The following is a 19716-nucleotide window of genomic DNA, read 5'->3' as shown; positions in this document are numbered from 1 at the left end:
GAGGTGGGATCTGGAATGCTTGGGCTGAGGATGGGGGTAGTTGGTTTACTAGCAGATGCAGTGTCCAGTGAGATTGTCAGGAAGGACAGCAAGATGATAGGGCAAAATTGCAGTCAGTGGGATAAATTGCAGTTCAATTTAAGGACAAAATTGAAAAGGGTGACAAATACAGGACTGAAAGTATTATATTTGAATGCACACAGTATACGGAAAAAGGTAGATGATCATGTAGTACAGTTAGGGATTGGCAGGTATGATGTTGTGAACAGCATTGAGTTGGGGTTGATTATAGCTAGAAGCTTAATATCCAAGGATACACATTGTATCGATAGGACAGGCAGGTAGGTAGAGGGATTGGGGTGGCTCGGTTAGTAAAAATGAAATCTAATTCTTAGACAGAGGTGACAGAAGATTGGAAGATACAGAATCCTTGTAAGAAACTTTTATACAGGCCTCTGGACAGCAGCCAGGATGTGGAATACAAATTACAATGGGAGATACAAAAGCTAGTTGTGGTTCTCAGCTGTAGCAGGCTGAAACAAAAGTATTTGATGGTTTCCATTAGAGTTGCCACATGAGTCACTTTTATCTCTGGCACCCTGGTAGTATTACAGTAAAGCTCCTAGCATGGAGAGAGCACTGGCTGATCGACAGGAGACAAACAGTGGGAATAAAGGAAGCCTTTTCTGGTCGGCCGCTTGTGACTAGTGGTGTTCCACAGGGGTCATTGTTGAAACCTCTTCTACTTGCATTATATGTCAATGATTTGGATGACAGAATTGATGGCTTTGTGACCAACCTTGCAGACAATATGATGATAGGCAGAGGGGAAGATAGTGTTGAGGAAGCAAAGAAGCTGCAAAAGGACTGAGACAGATTAGGAGAATGGGGAAAGCAGTGACAGATGGAATGCAGTGCCAGGAAGTACATGGTCATGCAGTTTGGCAGAAGGAACAAGAGTATATACTATTTTCTAAATGGGGAGAAGATTCAACAATCCAGGGTGCAAAGGATTCCATAAAAGGTTTATTTGCAGGTTGTAATGCTGAGGCTTTATAAGGCACTGGTAAGGCCTCACTTGGGAGTTTTGTCAGCATTACTAAGCCTCTTATCTTAGAAAGGATGGATGTACTGACATTGCAGGGGGTTTACATGAAGTTCACGAGAATGATTCTGGGAACAAAAGGGTTATCATATGCGGAGCATTTGATGGTTCTGGGCCTGTACTAAATGGAATTTACAAGAATGGGTGAAGGAGGATCTCATTGAAACCTATTAAATTTTGAAAGGCCTGGATAGAATGGATATGGAGAGGATGTCTCCTATAGTGAGGGAGTCTAGAACCAGAGTGCACAGCCTCAGAATAGAGGGACCACTACTTAGAACAGAGAAGAAGAGGGATTTCTTTAGCCAGAGGGTGATGAATCTGTAGAACTCATTGTCGCAGGTAGCTGTAGAGGCCAGGCCATTGGGTGTCTTTAAGGCGGAGGTTGATAGTTTGATGATTAGTCAGGGCATGAAGGGTTACGGAGAGAAGGCAGAGAATGTGGTCGAGAGGGCATGACGAATGGCAAAGGAAACTGGAAAGGTCAAATGACCTAATTCCGCTCCTATGTCTACGGGCACTATGTTTTATACTTCTTCAACACAAAGATAACAATAAGTGATTACCTACAGTTTCAATTGCTATAATCACCTACATAACTTTTAATATTTTGAATATGGTCAGGTAAATTTATAGAATTACATATTTACAATGGTAGAATATTCCAACTAGCAGAAAATCCTGGTGTCTGTTCCAAAAGCTAGACACCCAAAATATATCCCCTTTTGTTACAGTGCTGAGAGATAGCTCCATGAACGTACAACTAACCAGAAGGTTAAGAGACAAATGAACCTGGTCAGGTGTCAGATCTCTCAGTGGGAGAGCATTTTGGAGATAGTGATCATAATTCTATCTCCTTTACAATAGCATTGGAGGGAGATAGGAACAGACAAGTTAGAAAAGCGTTTAATTGGAGTAAGGGGAATTATGGAGCTATCAGGCAGGAACTTGGAAGCTTAAATTGGGAACAGATGTTCTCAGGAAAAGGTACAGAAGAAATGTGGCAAATGTTCAGGGGATATTTGTGTGGAGTTCCACATTGGTACGTTCCAATGGGATAGGGAAGTAGGGTACAGGAACCGTGGTGTACAAAGGCTGTAGTAAATCTAGTCAAGGAGAAAAGATTACGAAAGGTTCAGAGAGATAGGTAATGTTAGTGATCTAGAAGATTATAAGGCTAACAGGAAGGAGCTTAAGAAGAAAATTAGGAGAGCAAGAAGGGGCCATGAGAAGGCCTTAGTGGGCAGTATTAAAGAAAACCCCAAGGCATTCTACAAGTACATGAAGAGCAAGAGGATAAGACATGAAAGAATAGCACCTATCAAGTGGGACAGTGGGAAAGTATGCATGGAACCAGAGGAAATAGCAGAGGTACTTAATGAGAACTTTACTTCAGTATTCACTATGAAAAAAAATCTTGTTGATTGTAGTGATGACTTGCAGCAGACTGAAAAGCTTGAGCATGTAGATATTAAGAAAGAGGATGTGCTGGAACTTTTGGAAAGCAACAAGTTGGATAAGTCGCCAGGACCAGATGAGATGTACCCCAGGCTACTGTAGAGGCAAAGGAGGAGATTGCTGAGCCTCAGGCGATGATCTTTGCACCATCAATGGGGACAGGAAAGGTTCCAGAGGATTGGAGGGTTGCGGATGTTGTTCCCTTATTCAAGAAAGGGAGTAGAGATAGTCCAAGAAATTATAGACCAGTGAGTCTTACTTCACTGGTTTGTAAGTTGATGGAGAAGATCCTGAGAGGCAGATTTTATGAACATTTGGAGAGGTATAATATGATTAGGAATAGTCAGCATGGCTTTGTCAAGGGCAGGTCGTGCCTCAAGAGTCTCATTGAATTTTTTAAGGATGTGACTAAACACATTGATGAAGGAAGAGCAGTAGATGTGGTGTATATAGATTTCAGCAGGCATGTGACAAGGTACCCCTTGCAAGGCTTATTGAGAAAGTAAGAAGGAATGGGATCCAAGGGGGCATTGCTTTGTGGATCCAGAACTGGCTTGCCCACAGAAGGCAAAGAGTGGTTGTAGACAGGTCATATTCTGCATGGAGGTCGGTGACCAGTGGTATGCCTCAGGGATCTGTTCTGGGACCCTTACTCTTCATGATTTTTATAAATGACCTGGATGAGGAAGTGGAGGAATGGGTTAGTAAATTTGCTGATGACACAAAGGTTGGGGGTGTTGTGGATAGTGTGGAGGGCTGTCAGAGGTTACAGCAGGACATTGATAGGATGCAAAACTGGGCTGAGAAGTGGCAGATGGAGTTCAACCCAGATAAGTGTGAGGTGGCTCATTTTGGTAGGTCAAATATGATGGCAGAATAAACTATTTATGGTAAGACTCTTGGCAGTGTGGAGGATCAGAGGGATCTTGGGGCTCGAGTCCATGGGACGCTCAAGGCAGCTGCACAGGTTGACTCTGTGGTTAAGAAGGCATATAGTGTATTGGCCTTCATCAATCGTAGAATTGAATTTAGGAGCCGAGAGGTAATGTTGCAGCTATATAGGACCCTGGTCAGACCCCACTTGGGGTACTGTGCTCAGTTCTGGCCACCTCACTACGGGAAGGATGTGGAAACCATAGAAAGGGTGCAGAGGAGATTTACAAGGATGTTGCTTGCATTGGGGAGCATGCCTTATGAAAACAGGTTGAATGAACTCGGCCTTTTCTCCTTGGAGCGATGGAGAATGAGAGGTGACCTGATAGAGGTGTATAAGATGATGAGAGGCATTGATCATGTGGATAGTCAGAGGCTTTTTCCTAGGGCTGAAATGGCTGCCACAAGAGGGCACAGGTTTAAGGTGCTTGGGATTAGGCACAGAGGAGATGTCAGGGGTAAGTTTTTTACGCAGAGTGGTGAGTGCATGGAATGGGCTGCTGACAACGGTGGTGGAAGCGGATACGATAGGGTCTTTTAAGAGACTTTTGGATAGGTACATGGAGCTTAGAAAAATAGAGGGCTATGGGTAACCCTAGCAATTTCTAAGGTAGGGACATGTTCGGCACAGCTCTGTGGGCTGAAGGGCCTGTATTCTGCTGTAGGTTTTCTATGTTTCTACATTCAATCAGATCTGCCCTGCACGGTCCAATAATTGGCAGGGATAAATCTTTATCAGTATGCTAATAGCAGGAATATTCATCTATTGTCTTCCCGTATGTGGTTTCAATGGGACAGAGTCACAATGTCCCACTAAATTGTGTACAGGTTTTATTTCTTGAAAACTTGTTCTTATGATAGTTAATCCATCATTACGCTATCCATAATATCGTCACTCCAGAATGATCCCTCACGGTACTGTTCAGAATTTGCCATTTTTCAAAACTCAAACTTGTTTTCATCTATACCTTTCAGTCTCTCAATTTTGATAAGATCTTCTGAAGTACAAAATAAAGTTGTATTTAAACATTAGTTCAAAGCCTATGCAAATTCACTTTACAATCAGCATGAAGTAATTTCCTAACAAACCATTTTTCCTAGAATATTGGACATATTCAAACAAACATGAATACATGTAATTATTTGTTTGTCACAGTTGAAACTAACCTGACTTTCCTCACTATACTATGCAAACCACAGACACAGACATAAATTACAATGCAATCTCTGGAATATGGCAACGACCAAAATTGTCTTAAAACTAATGAGACATAATTCTGATTCTACTGGCTTTCCAATATATTTAATCCAACCAAACCAAAAAAATTGCATTGTTTATTTCCAAATATTCTTTAGAGTACATTTATAGGCAATAGACAATAGGTGCAGGAGTAGGCCATTCGGCCCTTCGAGCCAGCACCGCCATTCACTGTGATCATGGCTGATCATCCACAATCAGTACCCCATACCTGCCTTCTCCCCATATCCCTTAACTCCGCCATCATTAAGAGCTCTATCTAACTCTTTCTTGAAAGCATCCAGAGAATTGGCCTCCACTGCCTTCTGGGGCAGAGCATTCCACAGATCCACAACTCTCTGGGTGATAAAGTTTTTCCTCAACTCCGTTCTAAATGGCCTACCCCTTATTCTAAAATTGTGGCCTCTGGTTCTGGACTCTCTCAACATCGGGAACATGTTTCCTGCCTCTAGCGTGTCCAATCCCTTAATAATCTTATGTTTCAATCAGATCCCCTCTCATCCTTCTAAATTCCAGTGTATACAAGCACAGTCACTCCAATCTTTCAACATATGACAGTCCCGCCATCCCGGGAATTAACCTCATGAACCTCCGCTGCACTCCCTCAATAGCAAGAATGTCCTTCCTCAAATTTGAAGACCAAAACTATACACAATGCTCCAGGTGTGATCTCAGCAGGGCCCTGTACAACTGCAGAAGGACCTCTTTGCTCTTATACTCAACTCCCCTTGTTATGAAGGCCAATATGCCCTTAGCTTTCTTCACTGCCTGCTGTACCTGCATGCTTACTTTCAGTGACTGATGAACAAGGACACCAAGATCTCGTTGTACTTCCCCTTTTCCTAACTTGACACCATTCAAGTAGTAATCTACCTTCCTGTTCTTGCCACCAAAATATATAACCTCACATTTATCCACAGTAAACTGCATCTGCCCGCTCACCCAACCTGTCCAAGTCATCCTGCATTATCTCAACATCCTCTGCACATTTCACACTGCCACCCAGCTTTGTGTCACCTGCAAAGCTAATGTTACTTTTAATCCCTTCATCTAAATCATTAATGGCTTTCTGAAAGTCCAGGTACACTACATCTACTGGCTCTCCCTTGTCCATTTTCATAGTTATGTCCTCAAAAAACTCCAGGAGATTAGTCAAGCATGATTTCCCCTTCGTAAATCCATGCTGATTTGGACCGGTCCTGTTACTGCTATCCAAATGTGCTGCTATTTCATCCTTTATAATTGACTCCAGCATCTTCCCCACCACTGATGTCAGGCTAACTGGTCTATAATTCCCTGTTTTCTCTCTCCCTCCTTTCTTAAAAAGTGGGATAACATTAGCTACCCTCCAGTCCTCAGGAACTGATCCTGAATCTATAGAACATTGGAAAATAATTACTAATGCATCCACGATTTCTAGAGCCACCTCCTTAAGTACCCTGGGGTGCAGCCCATCAGGCCCTGGGGATATATCAGCCTTCAGTCCCATCAGTCTATCCAACACCATTTTCTGTCTAATGTGAATCTCCTACAGTTCCTCCTTTACCCTAGGTCCTCTGGTCACTATTATACCTGGGAGATTGTTTGTGTCTTCCCTAGTGAAGACAGATCCAAAGTACCTGTTCAACTCATCTGCCATTTCCTTGTTCCCAATAATAAATTCACCCGTTTCTGTCTTCAAGGGCCCAACTTTGGTCTTAACTAATTTCTTCCTCTTCACATACCTAAAGAAGCTTTTACTATCTTCCTTTATATTCTTGGCTAGCTTGCCTTCATATCTCATCTTTTCTCCCTGTAATGCCTTTTTAGTTATCCTCTGTTGCTCTTTAAAAGTTTCCCAATCCTCTGGCTTCCCGCTCATCTTGGCTATGTTATACTTCTTCTCTTTTATTTTTATACTATCCTTGGCTTCCCTGTCAGCCATGGTTGCCCCTTACTCCCCTTAGAATCTTTCATCCTCTTTGAAATGAACTGATCCTGCATCTTCTGTATTATTCCCAGAAATACCTGCCATTGTTATTCCACTGTCATCCCTGCTAGAGTATCTTTCCAGCCAACTTTGGCCAGCTCCTCCCTCATGGCTCCATAGTCCCCTTTGTTCAACTGCAATACTGACGCTTCTGATTTTCCCTTCTCCCTCTCAAATTGTAGTTTAAAACTTATCATATTATGGTCACTACCTCCTAATGGCTCCTTTACCTCGAGTACCCTTATCAAATCTGGTTCATTACACAAGACTAGATCCAGAATTGCCTTCTCCCTGATAGGCTCCAGTACAAGCTGCTCTAAGAATCCATCTCGGAGGCACTCCACAAACTCCATTTCTTGGGGTCCAGTACCAACCTGATTTTCCCAATCTACCTGCATGTTCAAATCCCCCATAACAACCGTAGCATTGCTTTTGCGACATGCCAATTTTAACTCTTGATTCAACTTGCACCCTATATCCAGGCTACTGTTTGGGGGCCTATAGATAACTCCCATTAGGGTGTTTTTGCCCTTACAATTTCTCAGTTCTATCTATACTGACTCTACATCTCCTGATTCTATGTCACCCCTCGCAAGGGACTGAATTTCATTCCTCACCAACAGAGCCACCCCACCCCTCTGCCCACCTGTCTGTCCTTTCGATAGGATGTATACACTTGAGTATTCATTTCCCAACCCTGGTCCTCTTGCAGCCATGTCTCTGTTATTCCTACAACATCATACTTGCCAATTTCCAACTCAGCCTCAAGCTCATCCACTTTATTTCTTATACTTCGTGCATTCATATATAATACTTTAAATCCATTACTCCCCTCACCTTTCACATCGATTCCTATTGCACTTGGCCATACTCTCCGATCCCTTCCTGAGCTTTCTGACCCGTTAACTCTGTTGTCTTTCTTAACTTTCCTTATTCTCTCTTTCCCTTTAACTCCATCTTTATATTTCCTTTCCACCTCCCCCCCCCCGACTACTTAGTTTAAACACACCCGTGTAGCAGTGGCAAACCTGCCTGCCAGAATGCTGGTCCCCCGCCTGTTAAGGTGCAACCCGTCCCTTCTGTACAATTCATCCTTACCCCAAAACAGATCCTACACAATAAATTTGAGGAACTTTGAGCAAGGTAATGGAAATGTCCTGAAGAGGGGTCTCAGCCAGAAACATCAACTATCCATTTATTTCCATAGATGCTGTCTGACCTGCTGAGTTCCTTCAGCATTTTGTATGCATTATAATTGAAATGAATGCTGGTTCAGAAAGTTAAGGCACAAGAAATCCAAGGTATATTGGTAAACTGGTTCAAAACTGGCAGAGGTAGTGGTGGGTGACTGGAGGCCTGTAAAAAGTGGTATACTGCAGGGATTAGTGCTGGGCCAAAAAAAAAAGACTTGTCGATAGCAAAAAAGATTGTTTAAGGATACAGTTGGAAAATAGGGTTGACTGCTATCAGATAAATCCAGACAAAGTGGGAGGCAATACCTTTTTTGAATTCAAATTCTGATAGGACATATGGAGCAAAATGGCAGCGAGATGAAGAGTTCTGATGTTCAGAAACACCTCAGAGTACAAGCCCATAGCTCCCAGGGAAAATGAGTGCAAGCTAGCACGCAACAGGTGAAACCAGCTGAGAGGGAAGGTGGGTGGGTATCAGAAGGGGGGATGAACTGAGAAATGAGGAAATGATAGATGGAATAAGTAAAGAGCTGTAGAGGAGGAGAGTGGATCATGGGAGAAAGGGGTGGAGGAGCACCAGAGGAAGGTTTTGGACAGAGGAGTGAGGGTGCCCATTTCTGGTTGTCACACTACAGCAAGATGAGTGGAGGCAAGAATATGAAGGGCAAAGTTAGGATATATAGTTAAGTCTTTTTCTCAGGGCAATGGAGCTTTGAACCAGGGGGCATGGTTTAGGATGAGAGGGGAAAAATTTAAAAGGTATTTTCCCCCATAGGGAAGGTGATAATTAACTGAAACAAGCTACCAGAGGAGGTGGTAGAGGCAGATACAATTAGCGTTAAAACGTATTTGGATAGGTACGCACTTAAAACAGAACTTATATACATGTAATGCAGGCGAAAGTAACTAGCGTAGATAGGTATCACCTGTGCCTCTTATTTGGTTAAAATTAATACCATTCTAAAGCTTATCTGCTTCTCATCCCTTTCTAAAAGTCACTGCAAACTAAAGTTACATCTCCAATATAAATTACACATGCCAAGATATGTACAAGTTGTGACATATAATTGATCAAAAAGTATTTGAAAAAGAACTTAAATGGAGAAAGCACTTTTAACACACTTTCAAATTTGATAGGCAAAGTTTACTCCCAACAAATTGACTATTCCAGCATGGTGAATCTCAGTCATGCTCCTTATATTGAGTGTGAAGGAAAAGAGATTGTAATCGGTTATCAGTTTTACAGTCATGCAGCTTGGAACCAGGCCCTTTAGCGAACTTGGCTAAGCTGTCCAACATGCATTCAAGTTCATTCCATTTGCCTGTGTTTATCTTATATTGCGCTGAACTTCCTGCATCCATGAATTTTATTGAATCATGGAAAGAAAGCATCCGCTGACTGGCTATCTTTAAAGAAGAGTAAGGTCTCAAGTTCAAGTTCATTGTCATTCAACCGTACACATGTATACAGCTAAACAAAACAATGCTCCTCTGGGTTTGAGTGCAAAACATAGTACATATACCACATAAGGTAATATTAACACAACAATATTAAAAATAATAAATATCTGTAGATGTACAGGTCTATAAAAAGTGCATATACAAGATGAAGTTAAATAGACAACAGTATGATGCTATTGGGGCTGTTATAAGTAACGTGCACTGTGCAGTTGCGGGGTGTTCAGCGGTCTTACAGCCTGGGGGAAGGAGCTGTTACCCAGCCTAGCAAATCCTTGCTCTTATACTGGTATCTGCTGCTTGACATTAGAAGGTCAATGAGATTGGGGGTGGACGGGAGGGATCCTTGACAATGAGGGAGGGCTTTGTGAACATGTCCTGGATTTTGGGGGACGGAGGAGGAAAGAGATCCCTTTGATACAATCAGCAGTGCTCACAATCTGTTCCAAGGTCTTGAAGTCAGATGCCTTGCAATTCTCCTACCTGATGTGCACGTGTCAAAGCTATATATATAGACTATTTCATTCCTAACGTTTTTTATTCCTTCATCATCACAGAACTTTATTTATACAAGCTATAATGAATCTGCACACATAAACGTTCTGTAATTTGCTACAGGATATTTCAATTTCACACAAACATTTTACAGTGCCTGCCACAAATGTCTGATAAAATCATATAAACAACACATGAATATGAATTTTGCTGTTGTGCTATCTACTCAGTAACATGCTAAAACACAGCTAGACAGACATTAGGCATCCAAAATATAGTGATTTTATCAGTTGCGCTTCCAAAAAAAAGTCTAGTATTTTTGTGATTTCCAGCACCCTTACTGAACACTTGTCCAAGTGTCTGTTTCTTGTGCTCACATGGACAGAGAGTGCAGGCAGCCCACTTGATAAAAATGTAAGACACTGCTAGAGTGAACAGCAACCTTCACTAAATCTACTTCCTCGACTCATGCAATGAAATCAAATGTAACAACTCAGTTGCCACCCTAAATAACATCACTCACTGCTCAGCACCAACAGTAGAAATCATATGGCCTTCTCCACATTGGTGAGACCCGATATAGATTGGGGGACCACCTGGTTGAGCACGTTCACTCTGTCCAAATCGAAAGGCAGGATCACCTGGGGGCTAGCCATTTCAATTTTACTTCCCATTCCTATCACCCTAAGGCTTTATATGCCATTGGTCAGACCACACTATTGGAACAGTTTGGGGCCCCTTATCAGAAAGGGTGCGCTGGCATTGAAGAGGGTGCAAAAAGGTTCACGAAAGTGATCAAGCAATAAGAGGGTAAATACATGAGGAACATTTAATGGCTCTGGGCCTGTACTCAGTTGAGTCTGGAAGAAGGTGGGGGGGGAATCTCATTAAAACATACTGAATATTGAAAAATCTAGACTAGGAGAGGATGTTTCCTATAGTGAGGGAGTCTAGGACCAGACAACAGTCTCAGAATAGAAGGACGTCCCTTTAGAAAAGAGATCTGGAGAAACTTCTTTCGCCAGAGGAGGCTGAATCTGTGGAATTCAATACTACGGATGGCTACAGAGGCCAAGTCATTTGTTGTATTTAAGGTGGAGGTTGATAGATTCTTGATTAGTAAAGGCATCAAAGGTTACGGCGAGAAGGCATGAGAATGGGATTTAGAGGGAACATAAATCAGCCATGATGGAATGGCAGAGCAGATTTGATGGCCCGAAGGGCTTAAATCTGCTCCCATGTCTTATGGTCACATTTTGACATGTCTGTCCGCAGCCTTCTTTATACTACCACAATGAGGCCAAACTCAGGCTGAAGAAGCAACACCTTATGTGTCTGGATAGCCTTCAAACTTAGAGCATGTACGTCGATTTCCCTACCTTCCAGTAATTTCTCCCCTTTTCTCACTTTTTCCATCCCCCATTCTAGGTAACCTCTCTCACCTCTTCTCCTCTCCTCACTTGCCTATCACCTCCTCCTGGTTTCCTTCCTCCTTCCCTCTCTTCCATGGTCAACTGTCTTCTCCTATTAGATTCCTTCTTCTTCAGCCCTTTACCTGTTCCACCAATCACCTCCCTGCTTCTTACTCCATTCCTCCTAACCCATACACCCACATTCCCCCTCATTTGGTTCCATCCATTACCTGCTGGATTTCTTGTACTCCTTCCCCTCCCCTACCTTCTTGTTCTGGCTTCTGTCCCTTCCTTTCCAGTTCCAATGGAGGGTTTCAACCTGAAACATCAACTGTCCCCTCCATAGATGTTGTCAGACCTGCTGAGTTCCTCCAGCATTTTGTGTGTGTTGCAGTAGAAAAGTTCCAAGCTTAGCAGGGTATACTCATATCGAAGGAGAAAACTGATACATAAATCTCTGGACTGCAGCAGCGTTTATTCAGATTCCTTTCTTTACAGACGCACTGCCATTAGCCAAATAATAGTTTGATCTCACTGAAATGTACAAAATTCTTAAAGGACTCAAAAACTGCATTGCACTAAGTAAATCCTTTCTTGGAAATTGTGTTCTACATCTAGACTCTCCACCCTGACAATCTTTTTCAGAATGGTCAGTGAGATCACCTCTTATTCATTATATTTCAAACAGAATGGTTTAATCTTTCTCAGTTTCTTCACAAAAAGTTCACTTTGTCAACCAAGGAATCAATCTTGTGAGCAAATAATGCAGCACTTCTAAGTCAGATGCTGGCATGCGCAGCAGCAGCACTAACTGCTGCAGAACTGCATCTGTTTCCCAAGTGACATTAGATTTACAGTAGAGTTCGTCCTTTTCTTGTTTGTTTTATCTTGAAGTATGATATTAGATTATTTTACATTGCAGTCTAGTATGAATGTTACAGAGACTAGGGAAATCTCAACTGTACCCACCATCTCTTCATAAACCTCTTTTTGAACCCCAGGTTGCAGACTGTCATAAATACGGAATTTGTAAGCACTTGCCCACTACTTTTTTTCAGTATTTCCTCTTTATTAAGAATAATTAATTTAGTTCTTCAAGTATCATAAAATTCCTAGTTTTCACAAATCTCGGTATGTTGACTGGATCTCCTACTTAAACAAAAGGTTTAAGGGATGTGAGCTTCAGCAGCTAAGCCAACATTTAATTACCCATCCTCAACAGCACTTGAGAAAACCGAGCCGAGCTGCCTTCTTGAACTGCTACAGTCTTTGTGATGTGGGTATACCCACAATCCTGCTAGGGAAAGAATTCCAAGATTTTTGACACAGCAAATGAGAAACAACTATTTTTTTTTCAAGTCAGGATTGTGTGCTGCTTGGAAGGCATCTACAGGTAGTAGTACTCCTATGATCTTGCTGTCTTTATTCTCCAAGCAGGTAGAAATCCTGGATATGGGAGGTGCTAAGAAGTCTTAGTGAGTTGCCTCATTGCATGCTGTAGATGGTACAATCTACTGCCACTGTGTGTTTGAGGTTGTGGATGATGTGCCTATCAAAACTGTTTGTTCTTCTGCCATCAGGCAAACGTTACAGGAGCATCAAAACTAAAACCACAAGGCTACTAAACAGCTTCCTCCCACAGGCAGTCAGACTGCTAAATAGCTGCTCCACCTGACTCTGCTGTGGACACTTTTAACTTGCACTGGACACTTATAAATGATTTTAACTGACATGTGGCTGTTGTGTTTTACTACTTATTGTTATGTTTATTATTTAGTGTTGCGTTTGTTATGTTATGATTGCACTGCCCCTGAGAAACGCTGTCTCATTCTGCCCCGCAGAACTGATGTATGGTTAGAATGACAATAAAGTTTTTCAAATCTTGAATCTTGAAAATGGGCAGCCACGTCCTGTATGCTGTTAAACTTGCTGAGTGTTGTTGAAGCTGCGCTCATCCAGACAAGTGGAGAATATTCCGATTACACTCATGAGCAACTGACTCATGATGTGGGCCTGGCAGGTGGTGAACAAGGTTTGGGGAGATAGGAGGCAAGTTACGCCCTGCTCGATTCCTAGCCTCTAACATGCTCTTATAGCTACGTTACGTATATGGCTAACCTCTTTCAGGTTCTGGTCAACGGTAATACTAAACACTATAATATCTCAGCCATTTTTAAATTACTATTTTTTCTTAAGTATGGTGCACAGGGTGGCAGAACAGCAGTTACTTTATCAAATTAATAATCCAGAAACCAAATTTCAATTAATAATCTAAAATTTACCACAAACTAACACAAAAGATGCTTGATTATTGTAAAATATTCACACAAATTTGACTAACAACCTTTACAGCAGGATTCTCCAAACTGGGGTCCACAGGCCCCCATGGTTAATGGTAGGGGTCCATGGCATCAAAAAGATTGGAAACACATGCTTTAGGGGCCAACAAATTTGCCATCCTTACCCCACGTGACTGACTTTTAAAAATGCCTAAGCAAGTCACTCAGTTCTCATTATGTTCCCAGGGGACAATAATTGCTGGTCTTGCTAGTGATCCCCAATTCTGGATGATTGCCTTGTCTTGCTGCACCTCATCTTCACATTATTTTTTAAAAATTAAATCCCTTGCTACATGTTGTTGATTCCTAATGCTGCCTATCCTCACCCTACTGATTCATCTCTTGGTTTGATACAATCCTGTAATCAGTGTGTCTAATCGATTTGAAGTGTGCAATATTTTTCCAATAACATGCTGGCAATGAGAAAAGTGTGTTACAATATAGTTTCCATGATTAAGTCAAATGCTGATCATTTATATATTGACATGATTTTCGCAAAATCTCAATTGCACAAATGCACAACCTGAGCTATTTCAATAAGCAATTAAGACAAGGTAACTATCTGTAATTTGCTTGTCCATTGTTTCTAAAGTATTACTTTGTACAAGGGCAAGGGACAAGTTTACAGACTACAAGACCTTTCAGCCAGGAAAAATTCTAACAGTGCAAGTGGGTTACAGGTTAATGTTCATTTAAAGGGGCCTGAAATACGAGTACAATATGAAGGGAAAAAGAACGAGTGATGCTTGCCGGGGATAGATTAAGAATAACAAGACTGAATGTGCAGCTGCTGTTCTCCAAGTTGCTATATTGCCAAGGCTGTATGCTTGACATGACAAATAACAGAATTCTTTCTTTTCCTCAGTTCCTCTGTCTCAACCACATCTGCTCTCAGGATGAGGCTTGTCATTCCAGAACTAAGGAGATGTTCTCCTTTTTCAAAGAAAGGGGCTTTCCTTCCTCCACCATCAATGCTGTCCATACCCGTGTCTTGTCTATTTTGCGCACGTCTGCCCCAACCCATCCTCCAACCACCCTACCAGGGATAGGAGTTCTCTTGCCCTCACTTACCACCCCAGTAGCCTCTGCATCCAACACGTAGTTCTCCATAACTTCCACCACCACCAACAGGGTCCCACCACCAAGCACATCTTTCCCTTCCCCCCACTTTCTGCGGGGATTGTTCCCTACGCGACCCCCTTGTCCAATCCTCCCTCCCTACCAATTTCCCTCCTGGTACTTACCTTTTCAAGTGGAACAAGTGACATACCTGCCCCTACACTTCCTCCATCATGACCATTCAGGGCCCCAAACAGTCATTCCAGGTGAGGCGACACTTCACCTGTGAGTCTGCTGGAGTTATCTATTATATCTGGTGCTCCCGGTGTAGCCTCCAGTACATCAGTGAGACTCGATGTAGATTGGGAGACCACATTGCCAAGCACTTACGCTTTGTCTGCCAGAAAAAGCAGGACCTCATGGTGGCCACCCATTTCAATTCTACTTACAATTCCAACATGTCAGTCCATGGCCTCCTCTACTGCCGTGATGAGGTCACACTCAGGTTGGAGAAGCAATACCTTATATTCTGTCTGGATAGCCTCCAAACCAATGGCACGAACATCCATTTCCTGAACTTCATGTAATGCCCCTTCATCACCCTCTCCTTCACCATTCCCCATTACCATTTTCTTCTCTCACCTTATCTCCTTAACTTCTCCCCTCCTCTGGTGCTCCTCCCCCTTTTCTTTCTTCCATGGCCTTCTGTCCTCTCCTATCAGATTCCCCCTCCTCCAGCCCTTCATCTCTTTCACCTATCAGCTTACTTCACCCCTCCCAGTTTCACCTTTCACCTATCACCTACCACCTTGCACTTCTTCCTCCCATCCCCCTACCTTCTTGCTCTAAATTATTATCTTTTTATCCCACTCCTGATGAAGGGTATCAGCCTGAAACATCGACTGTTTACTCTCTTCCATAGATGCTTCCTAACCTGTTGAGTTCCTCCAGCATTTTGTGTGTACTGCTTGGATTTCCAGCATCTGCAGCTTTTCTCATTTTCATTCTTTTTCTTTACATTGTTTTGAAGCATACAAAACTGAATCATAAGTTTCATTTCTGATGAAGGATCAACAACATGAAATGCCAATTCTTTTTCCTTCTCCCCTACAGATACTCCTTGACATGCTGAAAATTTCCATTCAATTTTACAGCTTCTGCTTCTTATGCTTTTCATTTGCTTGAATGTAGCATTTACTGTATATTTTCAAACCTAAACTTACTATGTTTAAAATCATCAAAACTCTGATTCAATAACAACACTGCAAAAATCAGCATTAAGCACTTCTACATTACCGGCATTGTTATTTTTACAGTGAGAAAGGAACATGAAAACTAAATTCAGGGAAATTATATATTCTACTAATATCAACGGAGATACAAATTTATGACAAACACTTTTAGCAACAGTGAACTCTCAAATAAATATGGCTAGAAATTACAAGCATCAACAGGGTTTGGGGTCAAATGGACTGCTTATGTTCAGTCACACATGCCACATTTCTAACATTGGAGGAAATACACCAACTCTAGGAATGCCGACTTATAACAGATTTTCTGTGTTCGTCCAATGCTCCTAAAGGTCAGAATCCCTTGCTTTGAAGGGGCATTTAACTCCTCCAAGGTGAGCATAAACATATGGTTTTACGATCACAAGGCACTACTGGTTATTAAGAACATCCAGTACTACAAGCCTACCTCACTAGCAAGTTGCTCGATAGTGGAGGAGCTGGACTTGGTGTGGTCCATATTGCCGCCTGCTACAGGAAAGTGTCAAAGTCTAACAAACTGAGTGAGTAATTGTCTTGGATGTTCTTCTTCCAAGACCACATTGGTAATGTAGAACACTGCAGGTCTGATTCACTGGTTCATTAGTGAGACTGACAGCTACGTAGCTTTGGTTGGGGTGCGGACTAGGCACTCGTGCCACAGGGTCACCTGTTGCAGCTGCTCAGGAGAGGAAGGGGGTGAGGGAGAGAGCAGAGATGCAGCAGGTGTGCTGAAGTGCATGCTGGGTTGGGGGGCTGGGCCCTCCCATTGGTGCTGCCCTCCAGTGTTTGCTCGATGGAAGACAAGCTGGATTGTGTTCATTTGCGGGCTGCTGCGGACTTGTTCTTGCTGACAACATCCTTGCAGCAACAGTCTATAGGTTAAAACACTCAGGGACCTGGGCTTTTTTCTATGACTGTATGCTTACTGTTATTTCACATCTGCCTTGTGCCATGTACAAAGTAAAATTTGCTATCAGAGTACACACCTGTCACCACATACGCTGTGTATAACTGTTGATACAGTGTTTTGCACCTTGGCCCCAGAGGAATTCTGTTTTGTTTAGCTTTATTCATATATGGATGAATGACAATTAAATTTGAACTTAAACTTTTTAGCCATATATTAAAACAGACATTAAACGTGTGAATCACAAGTTCAGTTAAAATGCAAGAAATTGATATTTAGGTCAACCTTTCCCTTTCTACAGACGCTGACTGTCCGAGCCCAACATTTTTTATGTTTCAGTCTTCCAACAACTGCAGTTTTAAAGGGATCAGAGTGAGGGTTTTGTTCACCTATTGCTTCGCTTTCTGAGGAAGAACAGTTTATAGATATTGGGTCGTATTGGGCGCTCTCGGCTGAGATTGAAGCGGCCTGGACTATCAACTTCACAAGGACAGGGCGGTGAAGGAATCCCGATCCGCCCAACACCTACCTAACCTCATCTGGGGGCGGCAGGCACCGCCGCCTGACCCGAGCGCGACCTCTCTTCTACAAGTTTACTGATCGATTGGACACTCGGGTGCATCGCTGCCGGCTCCGATTGATCGGCCGGAACGTCAATCACAGCCAACCAGCAGGTTCGGCTGCGTTAGCTCGTTTGAAAGGTAAAAAGTGAGGAGGGGGGGGTTTAGAAACATCCCACTGGGGATGGAGGCCGAGGAAGCTGCCGCTTTCAAGTAAACATCTCCCCCCTCAAGGGAGAGATCAGGCAGCGTCGACGTTACCTGACGCGCTCATTAAAAGAGTTAAAGGGCTAGAGTTCAATCGTCACCACGCTAACACGAATCCACACAAATCCGAACAGCCGCTCGAGTGCAAAAGGCTCCGTAGTTCAGTGGCTGGGCATTTCCCGGCGCCCGGGCTGGCATTTTAAATCTCAGCCTACCTTCCGATGTAACGTCTACTCGGGACACACCGTCCGCAGTACCATCCAGTCCGTGCCGGCGGCGGAACCCCACCGCGCCAGCCGCATGGCGGGTGCGGGCCGGCCGATGGATCTAACGACACTTTCTCGGTCTGGACGTCCTTATTTTCCGCCGAGTTCCTCCACCAACAGCTCGGAGGGGCGGCCGAACAATAGCCGGGGTCAGAGTTCGGCAGGGAAGGAATCAGTGCGACGGCTTAACGGGTCCCTACGGAAACTGTCACCCTGGAAACGGCGGACCCAATGATGACGTACCCGTGGCGAAATAATGGGCGCAGCCGCTGGAGGTGAAGTGCGAGCTGAAGAATTCCTTTTCCTAGTTGCTGCCTGACCCCATGAGGTCCACCGGCATTTTGTGTGTGTGTGTGTTGAAGGACCGACTTTTGTTACTCGTCTTGGCGTAAGTTTGGGTTGCATGTTTTGTTTCAGTCGGCCGGTGCATTGCTCACCGACCCGAAACAGATTGCATAATGTGAGCACAAATGTTGTGTTGGCTCTGTTATACTCATCTGAGGGTGCAAACATTTTGAGAAAAAAAACGAGGTATGATTTGGTTATATTTGCACTGCTTATTTAATTTAATTATTTTATATATTTACTGCAGTTCACTTTTTTTCCTTTTATGTATTAAATTGTACTGCTTCCGCAAAGACAAATTTCACGGTGATATTAAACCTGAACTAATTCATGCCCGAGGCCTTGGCATAAGACGGCCTTTTTCTGCCTTGGAAGGTGCACTGGATACATTTTAGCAAAAGGCAGTATAAAGTGGTAATTCTCAATGTCAAATACTGGTTGTTCTGTTAGTTATTGGGTAACAACGAGACGGGGGAGGAGAGGGGCAATAATTGGAAATATTCCTATTGGGTCCTGTTCTACGGTAGTAACAATGCAAATCGATTTGTAACAAATTTCAGCCCAACAACGGTTAGTTTTAAATGCTGCTTAAGTTACTGCACCCGACCCTGTTTACCCATTGAAAGTTCCAGTTTAACTCAGTGCGTGTGGTCTCACGTAAAGGTATTAAAATAATTGTACACAGAATACACAAGGTTTATAGTGAAATACGGAATATAACTGTCCAGACCAGTCCAGCTGTTAGCACTCACTCCAGAAAGATAGTGGAGGTCCAGTAATTAAGTTTTGTGGGATAGGTATCCAATTTTTGAGATATTAAATACATAATGATAAATTTATTATATATTTAAACTACTACTTTAGTAAAATATCTAGAATTGTCTTTATTAGAAATACAGTTATGGAACAGGCCCTTCTACCTCAATGAGTCACACTGCCCAGCAACCCACCTATTTAACTAGCATAATCACAGGACAATTTACAATGACCAGTTAACCTACTAACTGGTACGTCTTTGGCCTGTGTCAGGAAACCCATGCGTTCACGGGGAGAATGTACAAATTCCTTACAGACTGTGTCAGAATTGAACCCCAAGCTGCAAAAGCATCGCATCAAACGCTGTGCTACTGTGGCACCCATATGTGGAATATGACGGAGGAATTAAGGTACAGGGACAGGTGGAAAAATACAAAGAATAGAATTTGCATCATTAGAAAAACAAAAGCTATGCTGAAATGGCAAGACGCAGTACATTTGTGCAAGTTAATGCTGGAGCACAAATTCTGATATTGTTTGAGCCAACTGGCCCATTTCTGTAATCAGAAATTTTCTGAAAAACCCAACAGATCATACATCTCATGTAGAAAGAGAATCAGAAAGTTAATATTTCATATCAACGATTCTTCATCACAATTGGAAAAAGGTTTGTTTTAAAGGTGAGAGAGAAATAGAGCAAAGGGAATCTGTGATGAGGGGAGGCC

General features: G+C 42.7%; 1 protein-coding gene across 2 annotated transcripts in view; it reads right to left on the bottom strand.

Annotated features, from left to right (window-relative positions):
• Positions 1 to 18172, bottom strand: part of LOC140185793 (zinc finger protein Pegasus-like) — a 40884-nt gene extending 22712 nt beyond the window's left edge. For both annotated transcript variants that reach the window (XM_072239475.1, XM_072239476.1), the window contains exon 1: positions 17840 to 18172. The gene's annotated coding sequence lies outside the window, so the exon portion shown is untranslated. The remainder of the gene's footprint in view (positions 1 to 17839) is intronic.
• Positions 18173 to 19716: the final 1544 nt, after the last annotated feature.

The sequence above is a fragment of the Mobula birostris genome, chromosome 21 (assembly GCF_030028105.1).
Source record: "Mobula birostris isolate sMobBir1 chromosome 21, sMobBir1.hap1, whole genome shotgun sequence".
Classification (NCBI taxonomy): Eukaryota; Metazoa; Chordata; class Chondrichthyes; order Myliobatiformes; family Myliobatidae; genus Mobula; species Mobula birostris.
Note: the sequence above shows the minus strand (reverse complement) of the source record. Positions and strands in the feature narration are given on the sequence as shown.